The following is a 17,107-nucleotide window of genomic DNA, read 5'->3' on the forward strand; positions in this document are numbered from 1 at the left end:
GACCTGCATACAAATTTCTCAAGAGGCAGATCAGGTGGTCTGGTATTCTCATCTCTTTCAGAATTTTCCACAGTTTATTGTGATCCACACAGTCAAAGGCTTTGGCATAGTCAATAAAGAAGAAATGCTTTTCTGGAACTCTCTTGCTTTTTCCATGATCCAGCAGATGTTGGCAATTTGATCTCTGGTTCCTCTGCCTTTTCTAAAACCAGCTTGAACATCAGGAAGTTCACGGTTCACATATTTGTGAAGCCTGGCTTGGAGAATTTTGAGCATTACTTTGCTAGCGTGTGAGATGAATGCAATTGTGTGGTAGTTTGAGCATTCTTTGGCATTGCCTTTCTTAGGGATTGGAATGAAAACTCACCTTTTCCAGTCCTGTGGCCACTGCTGAGTTTTCCACATTTGCTGGCATATTGAGTGCAGCACTTTCACAGCATCATCTTTCAGGATTTGGAATAGCTTAACTGGAATTCCATCACCTCCACTAGCTTTGTTCATAGTGATGCTTTCTAAGGCCCACTTGACTTCACATTCCAGGACATCTGGCTCTAGGTCAGTGATCACACCATCGTGATTATCTGGGTTGTGAAGATCTTTTTTGTACAGTTCTTCTGTGTATTCTTGCCATCTCTTCTTAATATCTTCTGCTTCTGATAGGTCCATACCATTTCTGTCCTTTATTGAGCCCATCTTTGCATGAAATGTTCCTTTGGTATCTCTGAGTTTCTTGAAGAGATCCCTAGTCTTTCCCATTCTGTTTTTTCCTCTATTTCTTTGAAGGCTTTCTTAATAGTAATAAAGTAAAGCTCTTTGGCCTCAGATTTGTGTAAGGACCAAGTCACCAAGTCACAAAAAGCTAATTAATATCCTGAAATCCTCAGTAAATTGTCTTAACCTTTCCATGGGCTTTATGCCACAGTGTTGCATCCGAACTCCACGATAGAATTAGGACTGTTTCTGTTTTGCACATTTGGCTTGGAATGTGTGAGACACATTCACCTTGGAAGCAGAACAATAATATATGCTCTTGGAGACTTGCATCATATGTAAAGAGTAGCCCCCTCCCTTTTTAAATTGAAGTACAGTTGATTTGCAGTGTCATGTTAGTTTCATGTGTAGAGCATAGTGATTCAATTATATATATATATATATATTCTTTTAAAATTCTTTTCTGTATTAGGTTATTACAAGATATTGAATGCAGTTTCCTGTATTGTACAGTAGGTTCTTGTTGGTTATCTGTTTTTTTAAATGTATTTATCTGGCTGTACCAGGTCTTACTTGCAGCACATGGAATCTAGTTCCCAGAGTCTTAGCCACTGGATCACCAGGTAACTCCTGGTTGTCTGTTTTATATATGGTAGTGCATACCTGTTAATCCTAAACTCCTAATTTATCCCTCCTTATTAGCAAAACAAAAATAGATTCACAGACATAGAAAACAAACTTATGATTACCAGAGGGAAAGAGGGGCAGGGTATCGTGTTTCTACAGTGATAAATAACCTCAGTTCCCGATCATAACTTGGAGCACAGAGAACTTTTAGGGCAGTGAGACTATTCTGTATGGTATTGTAATGAGGATACATGTCACGATACATTTGTCCAAACCCATGGAATGTACTAGCCAAGAGTGAACCTTAATGTAAATGATGGACTTTGGATGATAATAATGCATCAGTGTAGGTTCATCATAACAAATGTACCACTCTGGTGTGAGGTGTTCATGGTGGGGAAACTGAGTGTGTGTGAGAAGGTCCTGTATGGAAACTCTATACTTTGTGCTCTGTGGATCTAAAACTGATCTAAAGATAAAAGTATATTTTTTAAAAGGCATAGTTTTGCCTTTTCCAAAATATTATACGCTTGTAATCATACAGTATGTAGCCTTTTCAGATTAGCTTCTTTCACTTAGTGCAATGTGCATTTACATTTCCTCCATATCTTTTCATTCTTGATAGCTCATTTATTTTTAGTGGTGAGTAATATTTCATTATATGGATGTACCACTATTGATATATCCATTGATGTACTACTGAAGGAAACTTAGTTGTTTCTAAGTCTTGGCAATTATGAATGAAGCTTCCAAAGACACCTGTATGCAGGTTTTCATGTGGAAAGAAAGTAGTGTTGGTCGTGTCTGACTCTTTGTGACCCCATGGACTGTAGCCCATCAGGCTTCTCTGTTCATGGGATTCTCCAGGCAAGACTACTAGAGTGGGTTGCCATTTCCTTCTCCATGAAATTTTATAAGAGATTTAAAATAAAATACTCATCTTCGTTGCAGCTGTTCCACAATTCCTGTTGTTGTTGTTTAGTTACTAAATTGTGTCCCCATGGACTGTAGCCCACCAGGCTCCTCTGCCCATAGGATTTCCAAGGCCAGAATACTGGAGTGGGTTGCCATTTCCATCTCTAGGGGATTTTTTCCAACCCAGAGATTGAACTCGTGCATTGCAGGCACATTCTTAACCATCTGAGCCACCAGGGAATCCCATTTCATGTGGAGATCCTTTCAGTTTATTTGGGTAAATACCAAGAGGTGTAACTGCTGGATTGAATGATAAGACTGTTGAGTTTCCTAAGAAATTGCCAACCTGCCTTCCAAAATGCCTGTGCCGGTTTGCATACCACCAGCAACGAATGAGACTTCTCTGTGTTCCACATCCCCATCAGCATTTGATATTGTCAGTGTTTTGGAATTGGGCCATTCTTATAGGTGTGTAGTCGTACCTCACTGTCATTTTAATTTGAAATTAATTAATCATATGTGATGATGAGCATCTTTACATATGCTTATTTGCTGTAAGTATACCTTCTTTTGTGAGGTGCTTATTCTAATTTGTTTTTTGCCCCCTTTTTGGCAAACAATTTGGTTGTTTTCTTTTTGTTGAGTTTGAAGAATGCTTTGTATATTTTAGATACAATTCTCTTATGTTATATTTTACAAATATTTTCTCCTAGTCTCCAGCTTATCTTTTTGTTCTCTTAATAATGCCATTCACAGACATTTTCTCTCATGTTATAGCATAGAAGTTTTATGTTGTGTTGTTGTGCTTAGTCATTCAGTCATGTCTGACTCTTTGCAACCCCATGGACTGTTGCCCACCAGAAATTTCATAGTTTTGTGTTTTACATTTAAGTCAGATTATTTTGAGTTAATTTTTATTAAGGATATAAGGTCTATGTCTAGATTCTTTTATTTATTTGCATGTATCTAGTTTACCTAACACTATTTGTTGAAAAGACTTTCCCTTCTTCACTGAATTGCCTTTACTACTCTTTGTCAAGAACAGTTGGACTATATTTGTATGTATTTGTTTCTGAGTTCTTTATTCTGTTCCATTGATTTATTTGCCTCTTCTTTCATCAGTACTATACTATGTTGACAATATAGCCTGAGAGTAAATCTTGAAATTGGATAGTGGCAGTCCTTTGACTCTGTTCGTTTTCTTCAATATTTTACTGGCTATTCTAGACCCTTTGCTTTCTGTATAAACGTTCACAAAATACCTCACTAGGATTTTGATTGGGATTTGTGTTGTATCTACACATCAGCTATAATTGAAACGAATTAACATCTTAACAACATTTGTTGTTGTTGTTGAGCCACTCAGTCGTGTCCAACTCTGTGACCCCGTGGACACTTTCTTCCCTGTCCTTCATTGTTTCCCGAAGTTTGCTCAAACTCATGTTCATTGAGTCGGTGATGCTATTTAACCGTCTTGTCCTCTGCCACCCTCTTTTCCTCCTGCCTTCAATCTTTCCCAGCATCAGGGTCTTTTCCAATGAGTTGGCTGTTTACATCAGGTGGCCAAAGTATTGGAGCTTCAGCTTCAGCATCAGTCCTTCCAATGAATATTCAGCACTGATTTCCTTTACGATTGACTAGTTTGATCTCCTTGCTATCCAAGGGACTCTCACAGTCTTCTCCAGCACCACAATTCAAAAGCATCGATTCTCTGGCATAGAGCCTTCTTTTGGTCCAGCATTCACATCTGTACGTGACTACTGGGAAAACCATAGCTTTGACTATATGGAACTTTGTTGGCAAAGTGATGTCTGCTTTTTAATATGCTGTCTAGGTTTGTCATAGCTTTTCTTCCAAGGAGAACGTCTTCTAATATCATGGCTGCAGTCACTGTTCACAGTGATTTTGGAGCCCAAGAAAATAAAATCTGTCACTGTTTCCATTTTTTCCCATCTATTTGCCATGAAGTGATGGAACTGGATGCCGTGATCTTAGTTTTTTGAATGTTTTGAGTTTTAAACCAGCTTTTTCACTCTACTCTTTAATCCTCATCAAGAGCCTCTTTTTAGTTCCTCTTCACCTTCTGCCATTAGAGTGGTATCATCTGTGTATCTGAGGTTATTGATATTTCTCCCAGCAATCTTGATTCTAGCTTGTGCTTCATCCAGCCCAGCATTTCACATGATGCACTCTGCATATAAGTTAAATAAGCAGGGTGACAATATACAGCCTTGAAGTACTCCTTTCCCAATTTTGAACCAGTCTGTTGTTCCATGTTCAGTTCTAATTGTTGCTTCTTGACCTAGATACAGGTTTCTCTGGAGGCAGATAAGGTGGTCTGGTATTCCCATCTCTTTCAGAATTTTCCACAGTTTGTTGTGTCCACACAGTCAAAGGCTTTACCATGGTCAATGGAGCAGAAGTAGATATTTTTCTGGAATTCTCTTGCTTTCTCTATGAACCATTGAATGTTGGCAATTTGATCTGTGATTCCTCCTCCTTTTCTAAACCCAGCTTGTACACCTGGAAGTTCTCAGTTCACGTACTGCCGAAACCTAGCTTTTGAAGGATTTTGAGTATAACCTTGCTAGCATGTGAATTGAGTGCAATTGTACGGTAATTTGAACATTCTTTGGTGTTACCTTTCTTTAGGATTGGAATGAAAATTGACCTTTTCTAGTCCTGTGGCCACTACTGAGTTTTCCAAATTTGCTGACATATTGCATGAAATACTAGAACAGTGTCATCTTTTAGGATTTTGAATAGCTCAGCTGGAGTTCTATCACCTCCATTTCATTTTCCCTTGGTATCTCCACAATTTTCTCCATTCTATTGTTTTCCTCCTTTTCTTTGTATTGTACGTTTAAAAAGGCCTTCTCACCTCTCTTTGCTATTCTTTGGAACTCTGCATTTAGTTGAGTATATTTTTGCCTTTCTCCCTTACCTTTCACTTCTCTTCTTGTCTCAGCTATTTGTGAGGCTTCCTCAGAGAACCACTTTGCCTTCTTGAATTTCTTTTTCTTTGGGATGGTTTTGGTCACCACCTCCTGTACAGTATTACAAACTTCTATCCATAGTTCTTCCTTCAAGTTAAGTCTTCCTATACATGAACATGGAATACCTCTCCCTTTATTTAGTCTTCTTTTATTTCTTTCATTGTGCGTGTATGCTAAGTTGCTACAGTCATGTCTCATTCTTTGCTACCTCATGGACTGTAGCCCACCAGGCAACTCTGTCCATGGGATTCTCCAGGCAAGACTACTGGAGTGGGTTGCCATGCTCTGATCCAGGAGATCTTCCCAATGCAGGGACTGAACCTGGGTCTCTTATGTCTCCTGCATTGGCAGGTGGGCTCTTTAATTACCACTAGTGCCATCTGAGAAGCCCTTCTTACATTAAAGATGTGTAATTTTCCACTTATATATCTTGTACATATTTTGTTAGATATATGTCTGAGTACTGTATTTCATTTTTTGGTGCTAATGTGTTTCATTTTGAATTCTAATTTCAATAGTTTATCACTTGTATATAAGAAAGCAATTGATTTTTTGTATATTAATATTGTATCTTGAACCTTGCTCTAATTGCTTTTCAGTTCCAGGCATTTTTGTTTATTTAAAAATTTCCAAGAAAGAAATGACAGGAATAGATGGTTTCATTATAAAGACTCTACCAAGTGTTTAAAGAATAAACATTCTACATAAATCTTTCCAAATATAGAAGCAGAGGGAACACATCCCAACTCATTGTATGAAGCCAATATTACCCTAATAGCAAAAGCAGACTAAGATAATACAAAAACGGGGAAATTGCAGACTCATATCCCTTTTTAATATAGATACAAAAATTCTTAACAAAGTATTAGCAAATAGAATTCAGCAGTATATAAAAAGGCAACTGTAAATTGTGACCAAATAGTGTTTAGTCCAAGGATAGAAGACTGGTTCAGTATTAAAAATTCAATCAATGTAATGCCCAATATGGGCTTCCCTTGTGGCTCAGCTGGTAAAGAATCTGCCTGCAGTGTAGGAGACCTGGGTTCGATCCCTGGGTTGGGAAGATCCCCTGGAGAAGGGAAAGGCTGCCCACTCCAGTATTCTGGCCTGGAGAATTCTGTGGACTGTATAGTCCATGGTGTTGCAAAGAGTTGGACAGGACTGAGTGACTTTCACTTTCAATGCCCAATATAAACAGGCTGAGAGAGAAAAATGATCATATCAATTGATGCAGAAAAGCATTTGACACAATGCAGCACACATTTGTGATTTTAAAACTCTCAGAAAACAAAGAACATTCTCTGCTGGGTAGAGACCATTTACAAAACCATACAACTAATACCAATCACAATATTTAATTGAAACCCTGGATACAGCCCTTCAAAGGAAATTAACCTATAATTTCTCCTGTAATAAGGCAAGAATGCCCATTTCACCACTCATTCAGCACAGTAATGAAGTTCTAGCCAGTGCAATGGAAGGAAGTAAAAATTATACACATCTAAAAGGAAGAACTGGAAATTTCCCTATTTGTAGATGCTATGCTTATCTATGTAAAAAAAAACCCCAAGAAATGTACCCCTCAAATGATAGAATAAATGCATCCTTCAAACCCACAAGAAGATCAGCATACAAAAATCAATTGTATTTCTTTATAATATTAATAAACACATGGATGCCAACATTGAAAATACAATATCATTTGCTATACTGAAAAACTTAAGTGTATATTTAACAAAACATGTACAGGACTTGTATGCAGAAAACTACAAAACACCAGTAATAGATTCTAGAGAAGCTCTGCATAAATGGTGAGATATACCATACTCATGGATTGGAAGATGCAATATGGTAAAGATACCAGTTCTCTCCAAATTGATGTATTGGTTAAATGTAATTCCTATCCAAATTTCTGGAGGTTTTTGTATTTATAGATATTCTAAGATTTATGGAAAGATGACAGAACTAGGAGAGCTGAAAGAATTTTAAGAAGTAAATAAATTGGGAGGAATCAGTCTATCCTGTGTCAAGACATTATACAGCTAAAGTAGTCAAGACCCTGTGGTATTGGTGTTGGGACAGACACACGGATCAGCGGAACGGAAGAAGAGAACCTAGAAATAGACCCACACAGATAGCCAAACTGAGTTTTTCAAAAGTGCTGAGGAATTCAATGGAGGGAGAATAGCCTTTTCAATAAAAGTTCCAGAGGAACTAGACATCCGTCAGGGAGAAAATATGCACCTGGACCTAAACTTTATATATATATGAAAGAAAAAAAGTGAAAATCTCTCAGTTGTGTTCGACTCTTTGTGACACCATGGACTATATGAATTCTCCAGGCCAGAATACTGGAGTGGGTAGCTGTTCCCTTCTCCAGGGGTCCCAACCCAGGAAGCGAACCCAGGTCTCCTGCATTGTAGGTGGATTCTTTACCAGCTGAACCACCAGGGAAACCCATATATACGTACATATATATAAATCAGAATAGCTCATCTATAAATGTAAACTATATTTTTTTAAAATGTAAAGTGTAAAACTAAATATTTAAGAAAAAATTATAATAGAAAATCTTCAGGATTTAGAGCTAGGCAAAGAGAGCTTGAACTTAATACCAAAAGCACAATCCATAAAGGAAAAATCAATAAATTTGACTTTATCAAAATTTAAGCCTTTTGTTCTATGAAAGACCTTGTTAAGAGATGGAAGCTTCTACAGAGTGGAGGAAAACACTGCAAACCACATAATTGGCAAAGAATTAGTATCTACAATATATAAACAACTTTTGAAACTTAACAGTGAAAAATAAACAATTAGACAGTAGGCTAAAGGCATGAACAGACATTCCACCAAAGGAGGTATACAGGTAGCAAATAAATATATCAAAAGATGTTCAGTATCATTAGCCACTAGGGAAATGCAGGTTGAAACTACAAAGAGATACTCCTGCAAACCTATCAGAATGACTGAAATGGAAAACAGTGACAACACCAGGTGTTATTAGGAAGGATGCAGAGAAATTGGATCATTTATATATTGCTGACAGAAATGTAGATGGAACAGCCCCTCTGAAACATTTGGTAGTTTCTTAAGGAGATAAACAGGCAGCTGCCATACAACTCAGTAATTATGTTCCTAGGCAATTATCCTGGAAAAATCAAGACTTAGGTTCACACAGTAACTTGTACAAGAATGTTCACAGCAGCTTTATTCACAGTAGCCAAAAGTGAAAAACACCCAGATGTTCCTGAGCAGCAGGTAAACAGAGCATGCGCACTGTGGAATTTCCTTGGCAACAGAATGAATAAACGACTGATACATGTGCAACTAGGATGAATCTCCAGGGAATGATGCCAAGTGGGAAAAAGCTCTGGTTATCTACCTACTATATGAGTTCATTTACATGACATTCTTGACAACAACATTATAGGAATGGAGAACAAACAGTGGATTAGCAACTGCCCCAGGTGAAGGACTGGGCGTGGGAGGTTCGGTAAGTAAAGGGCCATGGAAGCAGCCTTGCAGTAATGGAGAGGTTCTGAGTCTTAAATGGATTGATGTTGGTTTACTGGGTGTGATATTTTACTGTTTGGGGAAACCGTTTAAAGGGTACATTGTTTCTCCATATTATTATTATTATTTTGGAGGATGGCTGACAGGGTCTCAGTATTTATTAACTCAGTGTTTATTTTTTTGATTGAAGTATAGTTGGTTTATTCAAAAGCAGAGACATTACTTTGCCAACAAAGGTTCGTCTAGTCAAGGCTATGGTTTTTCCTGTGGTCATGTATGGATGTGAGAATTGGACTGTGAAGAAGGCTGAGCGCCAAAGAATTGATGCTTTTGAACTGTGGTGTTGGAGAAGACTCTTGAGAGTCCCTTGGACTGCAAGGAGATCCAACCAGTCCATTCTGAAGGAGATCAGCCCTGGCATTTCTTTGGAAGGAATGATGCTAAAGCTGAAACTCCAGTACTTTGGCCACCTCATGCAAAGAGTTGACTATTGGAAAAGACTCTGATGCTGGGAGGGATTGGGGTCAGGAGGAGAAGGGGATGACAGAGGATGAGATGGCTGGATGGCATCACTGACTGGATGGACATGAGTCTGAGTGAACTCCGGGAGTTGGTGATGGACAGGGAGGCCTGGCATGCTGCAATTCATGGGGTCGCAAAGAGTCGGACACGACTGAGTGACTGATCTGATCTGATCTGATGATAGTTGGTTTACAATGTTGTGTTAGTTTATGATGTACAGCAAAGTTACTCACTTATATACATACTCTTTTTCATATTTATGATTTATTACAGGATATTGAATATAGTTCTCTGTGCATTACAGTACACAAGGCTGTGATCCATGTGATCAGTTTGGTTAGTTTTCTGTGATTGTGGTTTAAACTGGGGTAAAACTGGGTCTTGCTCTGGTGGGCGGGGCCATGCTCAGTAAATCTTTAATCTGATTTTCTGCTGATGGCTGTGTTCCTTCCCTGTAGTTTGGCCTGAGGTCAAACTATAGTAGGGGTAATGGCAACCTTGGAAACGAACAGAGATCATTCTGTCCTTTTTGAGATTGCATCCAAGTACTGCATTTCGGACTCTCTTGTTGACCATGATGGCTACTCCATTTCTTCTAAGGGATTCCTGGCTGCAGTAGTAGATATAATGGTCATCTGAGTTAAATTCACAAATAACCAAGTAATGTCCAAATCACAGTAATCCAAGTCTATGCCCCAACCAGTGACGCTGAAGAAGCTGAAGTTGAATGGTTCTATGAAGACCTACAAGACCTTTTAGAACTAACACCCCAAAAAGATGTCCTTTTCATTATAGGGGACTGGAATGCAAAAGTAGGAAGTCAAGAAACACCTGGAGTAACAGGCAAATTTGGCCTTGGAATACGTAATGAAGCAGGGCAAAGGCTAATAGAATTTTGCCAAGAGAACGCACTGGTTATAGCAAACACCCTCTTCCAACAACACAAGAGAAGACTCTATACACGGACATCACCAGATGGTCAACAGCGAAATCAGATTGATTATATTCTTTGCAGCCAAAGATGGAGACGCTCTATACAGTCAGCAAAAACAAGACCAGAAGCTGACTGTGGCTCAGATCATGAACTCCTTATTGCCAAATTCAGACTTAAATTGAAGAAAGTAGGGAAAACCACTAGACCATTCAGGTATGACCTAAATCAAATCCCTTATGATTATACAGTGGAAGTGAGAAATAGATTTAAGGGACTAGATCTGATAGATAGAGTGCCTGATGAACTATGGAATGAAGTTCGTGACATTGTACAGGAGACAGGGATCAAGACCATCCTCATGGAAAAGAAATGCAAAAAAGAAAAATGGCTGTCTGGGGAGGCCTTACAAATAGCTGAGAAAAGAAGAGAAGCAAAAAGCAAAGGAGAAAAGGAAAGATATAAGCATCTGAATGCAGAGTTCCAAAGAATAGCAAGAAGAGATAAGAAAGCCTTCCTCAGCAATCAATGCAAAGAAATAGAGGAAAACAACAGAATGGGAAAGACTAGAGATCTCTTCAAGAAAATTAGAGATACCAAGGGAACATTTCATGCAAAGATGGGCTCGATAAAGGACAGAAATGGTATGGACCTAACAGAAGCAGAAGATATTAAGAAGAGGTGGCAATAATACATGGAAGAACTGTACAAAAAAGATCTTCATGACTCAGATAATCACGATGGTGTGATCACTGACCTAGAGCCAGACATCCTGGAATGTGAAGTCAAGTGGGCCTTAGAAAGCATCACTACGAAAAAAGCTAGTGGAGGTGATGGAATTCCAGTTAAGCTATCTCAAATCCTGAAAGATGATGCTGTGAAAGTGCTGCACTCAATATGCCAGCAAATTTGGAAAACTCAGCAGTGGCCACAGGACTGGAAAAGGTGAGTTTTCATTCCAATCCCTAAGAAAGGCAATGCCAAAGAATGCTCAAACTACTGCACAATTGCACTCATCTCACATGCTAGTAAAGTAATGTTCAAAATTCTCCCAGCCAGGCTTCAGCAATACGTGAACCATGAACTTCCTGATGTTCAAGCTGATTTTAGAAAAGGCAGAGGAACCAGAGATCAAATTGCCAACATCCGCTGGATCATGGAAAAAGGAAGAAAGTTCCAGAAAAACATCTATTTCTGTTTTATTGACTATGCCAAAGCCTTTGACTGTGTGGATCACAATAAACTGTGGAAAATTCTGAAAGAGATGGGAATACCAGACCACCTGACCTGCCTCTTGAGAAACCTATATGCAGGTCAGGAAGCAACGGTTAGAACTGGACATGGACCAACAGACTGGTTCCAGATAGGAAAAGGAGTACGTCAAGGCTGTATATTGTCACCCTGCTTATTTAACTTCTATGCAGAGTACATTATGAGAAACGCTGGGCTGCAAGAAGCACAAGCTGGAATTAAGATTGCTGGGAGAAATATCAATAACCTCAGATATGCAGATGATACCACCCTTATGGCAAAAAGTGAAGAGGAACTAAAAAGCCTCTTGATGGAAGTGAAAGAGGAGAGTGAAAAAGTTGGCTTAAAGGTCAACATTCAGAAAACGAAGATCATGGTATCTGGTCCCATCACTTCATGGGAAATACATGAGGAAACAGTGGAAACAGTGGCTGCTTTATTTTTTTGGGCTCCAAAATCACTGCAGATGGTGATTGCAGCCATGAAATTAAAAGATGCTTACTCCTTGGAAGGATAGTTATGACCAACCTAGATAGCATATTCAAAACCAGAGACATTACTTTGCCAACAAGGGTCCGTCTAGTCAAGGCTATGGTTTTTCCAGTGGTCACATATGGATGTGAGAGTTGGACTGTGAAGAAAGCTGAGTGCTGAAGAATTGATGCTTTTGAACTGTGGTGTTGGAGAAGACTCTTGAGAGTCCCTTGGACTGCAAGGAGATCCATCCAGTCCATTCTGGAGGAGATCAGCCAGGGATTTCTTTGGAAGGAATGATGTTGAAGCTGAAACTCCAGTACTTTGGCCACCTCATGCGAAGAGTTGACTCACTGGAAAAGACTGTGATGCTGGGAGGGATTGGGGGCAGGAATAGAAGGGGACAACAGAGGATGAGATGGCTGAATGGCATCATCGACTCGATGGACATGAGTCTGAGTGAACTCCTGGAGTTGGTGTTGGACAGGGATGCCTGGCGTGCTGCAGTTCATGGGGTCGCAAAGAGTCAAACATGACTGAGCGACTTAACTGAACTGAATGGCAACCTCCTTCAGAAGGACTTATGCCAGCACACTGAGGCTCCCAAGACTGTTGTATTCAGTGCCCCTGACTGTTGACCCACACCTCCACCGGAGACTTCTGGACACTCACAGGCTAGCCTGGCTCAGTCTCTTGTAGGGTCACTGTCCCTCTCTCTCCTGGGTCCTGGTGTGCACAAGGTTTTGTTTGTGCTGTCCAAGAGTCATTTCCCCGGTACTATGGAAGTTCTGTAATCAAATCCCACTTGTCTTCAAAGTCAAATTTTCTGGGGGTTCTCAGTCCCTTTGCCAGATCTCCAGGTTGGGAAATCTATTGTGGGCCCTAGAACTTTTGCAGAAGTGCGAGAACTTCTTCGGTATAATTGTTCTTCAGTTTGTGGGTCATTTACTTGGCAGCTCTATAGTGACACTAATGGCGACCCCGCCAAGAGAACTTAAGCCACATGCTGCACTTCCCAGGTCTGCTCCAGCCAGAGCCCCTGTCCCCATGGCAGGCCACTGCTGACCCATGCCTCAAACACCCAAAGGCAAGTCTGGCCCAGTCTCTTATAGGTGTCACTGTTCATTTCCCTGGGTTCTGGTGTGCACAAGGGTTTTGTTTGTGCACACATACTCTCTGAGTGTCTCTGGCAGGTATGAGGTTTGATTCGAAACACTATTTTGCCCTTCCTACTGTCTTGTTGGGGCTTCTCCTTTACCTTTGGATGCGGGATATCTTTTTTTTGGTGGGATCCAACAATGGCACCCCACTCCAGTACTCTTGCCTGGAAAATCCCATGGACGGAGGAGCCTGGTAGGCTGCCTTCCATGGGGTCGCTAAGAGTCGGGCATGACTGAGTGACTTCACTTTCATTTTTCACTTTCATGCATTGGAGAAGGAAATGGCAACCCGCTCCAGTGTTCTTGCCTAGAGAATCCCAGGGACGGTGGAGCCTGATGGGCTGCTGTCTATGGGGTCGCACAGAGTCGAACATGACTGAAGCGACTTAGCAGCAGCAGCAACATTCTCCTGCTGTTCAGCAGCTAGTTGTGATTTTGATGTTCTCACAGAAGATGAGCGCACGTCCTTCTACTCTGACGTCTTGCCTACAGTAGGACCTTGTTGTTTATCTATTTTATATATAATAGTTTGCATCTGCTGGTCCCAAAGTCCTGATTTATGCCTTTCCCAGCCCATTTCCTCATTGGTAATTGTAAGTTTGTTTTCTATTTCTGAGTCTGTTTGAAATGAAACAAATGAAAGAAGTCCATTTGTGTCTTTTCTTTTTTTTCAGATTTGACATATAAGCAATATCATATGATACTTGTTTTTCTCTGTCTGGCTTACTTAACTTAGTGTGATCATCTCTAGGTCCATCCACGTTGTTGCAGATGGCATTATTTCATTCTTTTCATGGCTGAGTAGTATTCCATGGTATACGTATCACACCTTCTTTGTCCATTCCTCTGTCAGTGGACACTTAGTTTGTTTCCACGTCTTGGCTGTTGTGAATAGTGCTGCAGCGAACACTGGGGCACAGGTATCTTTTCACACTGCTTTTCTCCTTTCTTCATTCTTATGCTGTGTCAACATTCAGGGAGGAGGAGTATTTTTAAGGCTGAAGACAGCAAGCCTTCAGCTTGCTGCAGCTCTTTAATAGGCAGCTGGGAAGAGAGAACCTGCCCAGCCTGGACTGTGTTGCTTCAAGTCTGAAAGGACCCCGCACCCCCTACCTTTGCCAGAACTAAAGCTTTCCGTGTGTAGTTGAGGACCTGGCATCCATTCGTCAGCCCAGCGACCACTGAGACAGGGAGAAGATGCTGCCCCTGAAAGAGGCATCCACTCAGAACCCAGATGGCAGGGCTGGGCACGTGAATGGACCTCCTGCATCTCGGGAAGTAACAAGGCTTTTCCTCAGGAAGACCTTTTTGAATTATAGATTTGTCCAGATGTACATCCAAGAGTCAGACTGCTGGATCATACAGTAACTCCGCTTTTAGTCTTTAAAGAAAAACCTCCATACTGTTCTCCATAGTGGCTGTATCAATTTACATTCCCACCATCTCTCTATATTATTCTTAAAGTGGCAACTGAACCTGGGATCATTAATATCTAAAAAAGTTTAATTTTTAAAAAGCAAGTAAAATGCTATAATTAGTAGGGCTCAACCACGTTCGCCATGAGGCTCCAGCAGCTGACAGTAGGAATTCTCCCTGAGAGTTCCAGAGGTGAGCAGAGGTGGGGCCCAGTGTGTGTGTTAGTTACCTGGTGCCTGCTCCAGACAGGTGTGGGGAACCTTGAAAAGTGGGATTTCAAGTCAGTAGGAGAGTCACTGGCCTGGCGTCATACCCGATTCTGACTCTAGTATGCTGACGACGGTGGAATGTGGTAGTTGGTTGCTTTGAGAGCAAGTGGCAGAAGGTCACACTGTCTCACGCACACAGGTATCACCTAGCCCAGCAGGAAGCAGCAGGTGGGCAGCTGCAGGGCAGGTCAGTGGCTCTCAGTTGACTTTTCTGAAATTCCCTAGGTCAGTCCAGCAGCCCAAGGCAGCACTACCCAATAGCACATGTGCAGAGTAGAAAAGGGAACCCCAGGAAAGGGTCTTCTCTGGTTGTGAAGGAAATGGTTGCACAGTTTCCTAGTGGATTTGTTTCACTGCCAAAACTGCCAGTCACGTGCCCGCCTCTACTACAGATGACCAGCAGCCAGAGTCATGATTCATTCCTCTAGTTCCTGGACCCATCTCTGCCCAGAATAACTGGAGCTCTAGTAGCAAGGAATGGTGACCCAACTGTGGGGTAGGCTAGCAGCAGACTGCCGTGGGGAACCAGTTGGCCCCTGCCCCATGGAATGTTCTGGCTCCAGTACTGCTCAGGTCTTGGCTCTGTGATCTGGGAGAGGCTCTTCATGGGGTGAGGGGGAGTCCTGGGCCTTGTGGGCAGTCCCAACCCCAGCCCTTTATCCATCTAGCCACTTAGAGCATTCACTGAGACCAGGGCATCCTTGGCCCTGCATCTGGCTGGATATTTGCCGACAGCCTGCATCTCTCAGCTGGGGAAGCATGCTTTCCAGCTCCTCAGAATGACAGTGCAACAACAAGGGGCCTGTGAGGTGACCCGAGGACCAGGAGACAGATGAGCATTTGCAAGATGAGCAGAATGAGGCGGACGTGAGCTGACTGCTGCCAAGTCTGCCCTCTCTCTCCATCCTTCATCTGTCCCCTGAGGAGCTAGAAGGCGGTCAGGTTCACCCCGTGCCTGTGCGTTTAATGTAAATGCCCGTTAGATTTCTCCTGCAATCCAGGGCCCTTGTCTGGTTGGCTATCTCGGTCAGCTTTAGGATATTGGCTTGAAAAAGGGTCATAAATTTTATTTTCATTTTGTTTCTGTGGCATTTATACTGTAATGTGCCCCCGCGGACTTGCTGGGCCTGATGGTCAGGTCACAGGGATCCTCCACCCTATGGGGGGATTTGCAGCCTCGGAAAGAGCCCTTCCCATGTGGTATCGCCTAGTGGGGGTCTCAGCTGGTGTGTGGGCTGGGGTGGCCCCGTGTAGGTGCTGCATGATCCTCCTCAGAGGTGGAGTGGACCCAAGGTGGAGCCGTGGACCCCACCCTGTGACCCACATCCAGCCAATCAGAGGTCTGAGTCCTGTGTACAAGTTGGGGAGTCCAGGCCTTGGCAGGAGCCTGGGGGCTGCAAGCTGCCCACCCCTGGTTCAGTTGTGCCCGAAGCCAGATGTCCCGCAGAAGCCCCATTACACAGACCAGTGAGTGCCCCACCTACACGCCCCTCCTCTAATCTTATCAGATATTTGAAGCTGGTATTGCCTCTTGCAAAGGCAGAGACATTACTTTGCTGACAAAGGTCTGTCTAGTCAAAGCTATGGTTTTTCCAGTAGTCATGTATGGATGTGAGAACTGGACAGTAAAAAAAAACTGAGTGCCAAAAAGTTGATGCTTTTGAACTGTGGTATTGGAGAAGACTCTTGAGAGTCCCTTGGACAGCAAGGAAATCAAACCAGTCAATCCTAAAAGAAATCAAACCTGAATATTCATTGGAAGGACTGGTGCTGAAGCTGAAACTCCAATACTTTGTCTACCTAATTAAAGAGCTGACTCATTGGAAAAAACCTTGATGCTGGGAAAGATTGAAGGAAGGAGGACAACTGGATGGTAGAGAACGAGATGGTTAGACGGCATCACGAAGTCAATGAACATGAGTTTGAGCAAACTCCAGGAGATAATGAAGGACAGGGAAGCTTGGCATGCTACAGTCCATGGAGTCTCAAAGAGCTGGACACGACTGAGCAATGAAGAACAACAATTTGCTATCATATTAAGGGGAGGATACATATTTATCTTGTTATATATCTTAAAAACTCTGACACCCAGCCTTATTGAGGATCAAAATCCTCAATAAGCTAATAATATAAGTAAACTTTCTCAACCTAAAAAAAATAAGCCACCCCAATTGTCATAGGTATTCCCCACAATAATGCAAGATGTTAAAAACAGGGAAGTTAGTGGGAGGTGAGGCTTTGTAGGAACTCTCTGAAGTTCCACTCAATTTTTTCCCTGAAAACATAAATCCACTTAAAAATCTTAAAACATATAAAATAAAA

This window comes from Bos javanicus, chromosome 21 (assembly GCF_032452875.1).
Source record: "Bos javanicus breed banteng chromosome 21, ARS-OSU_banteng_1.0, whole genome shotgun sequence".
Lineage (NCBI taxonomy): Eukaryota > Metazoa > Chordata > Mammalia > Artiodactyla > Bovidae > Bos > Bos javanicus.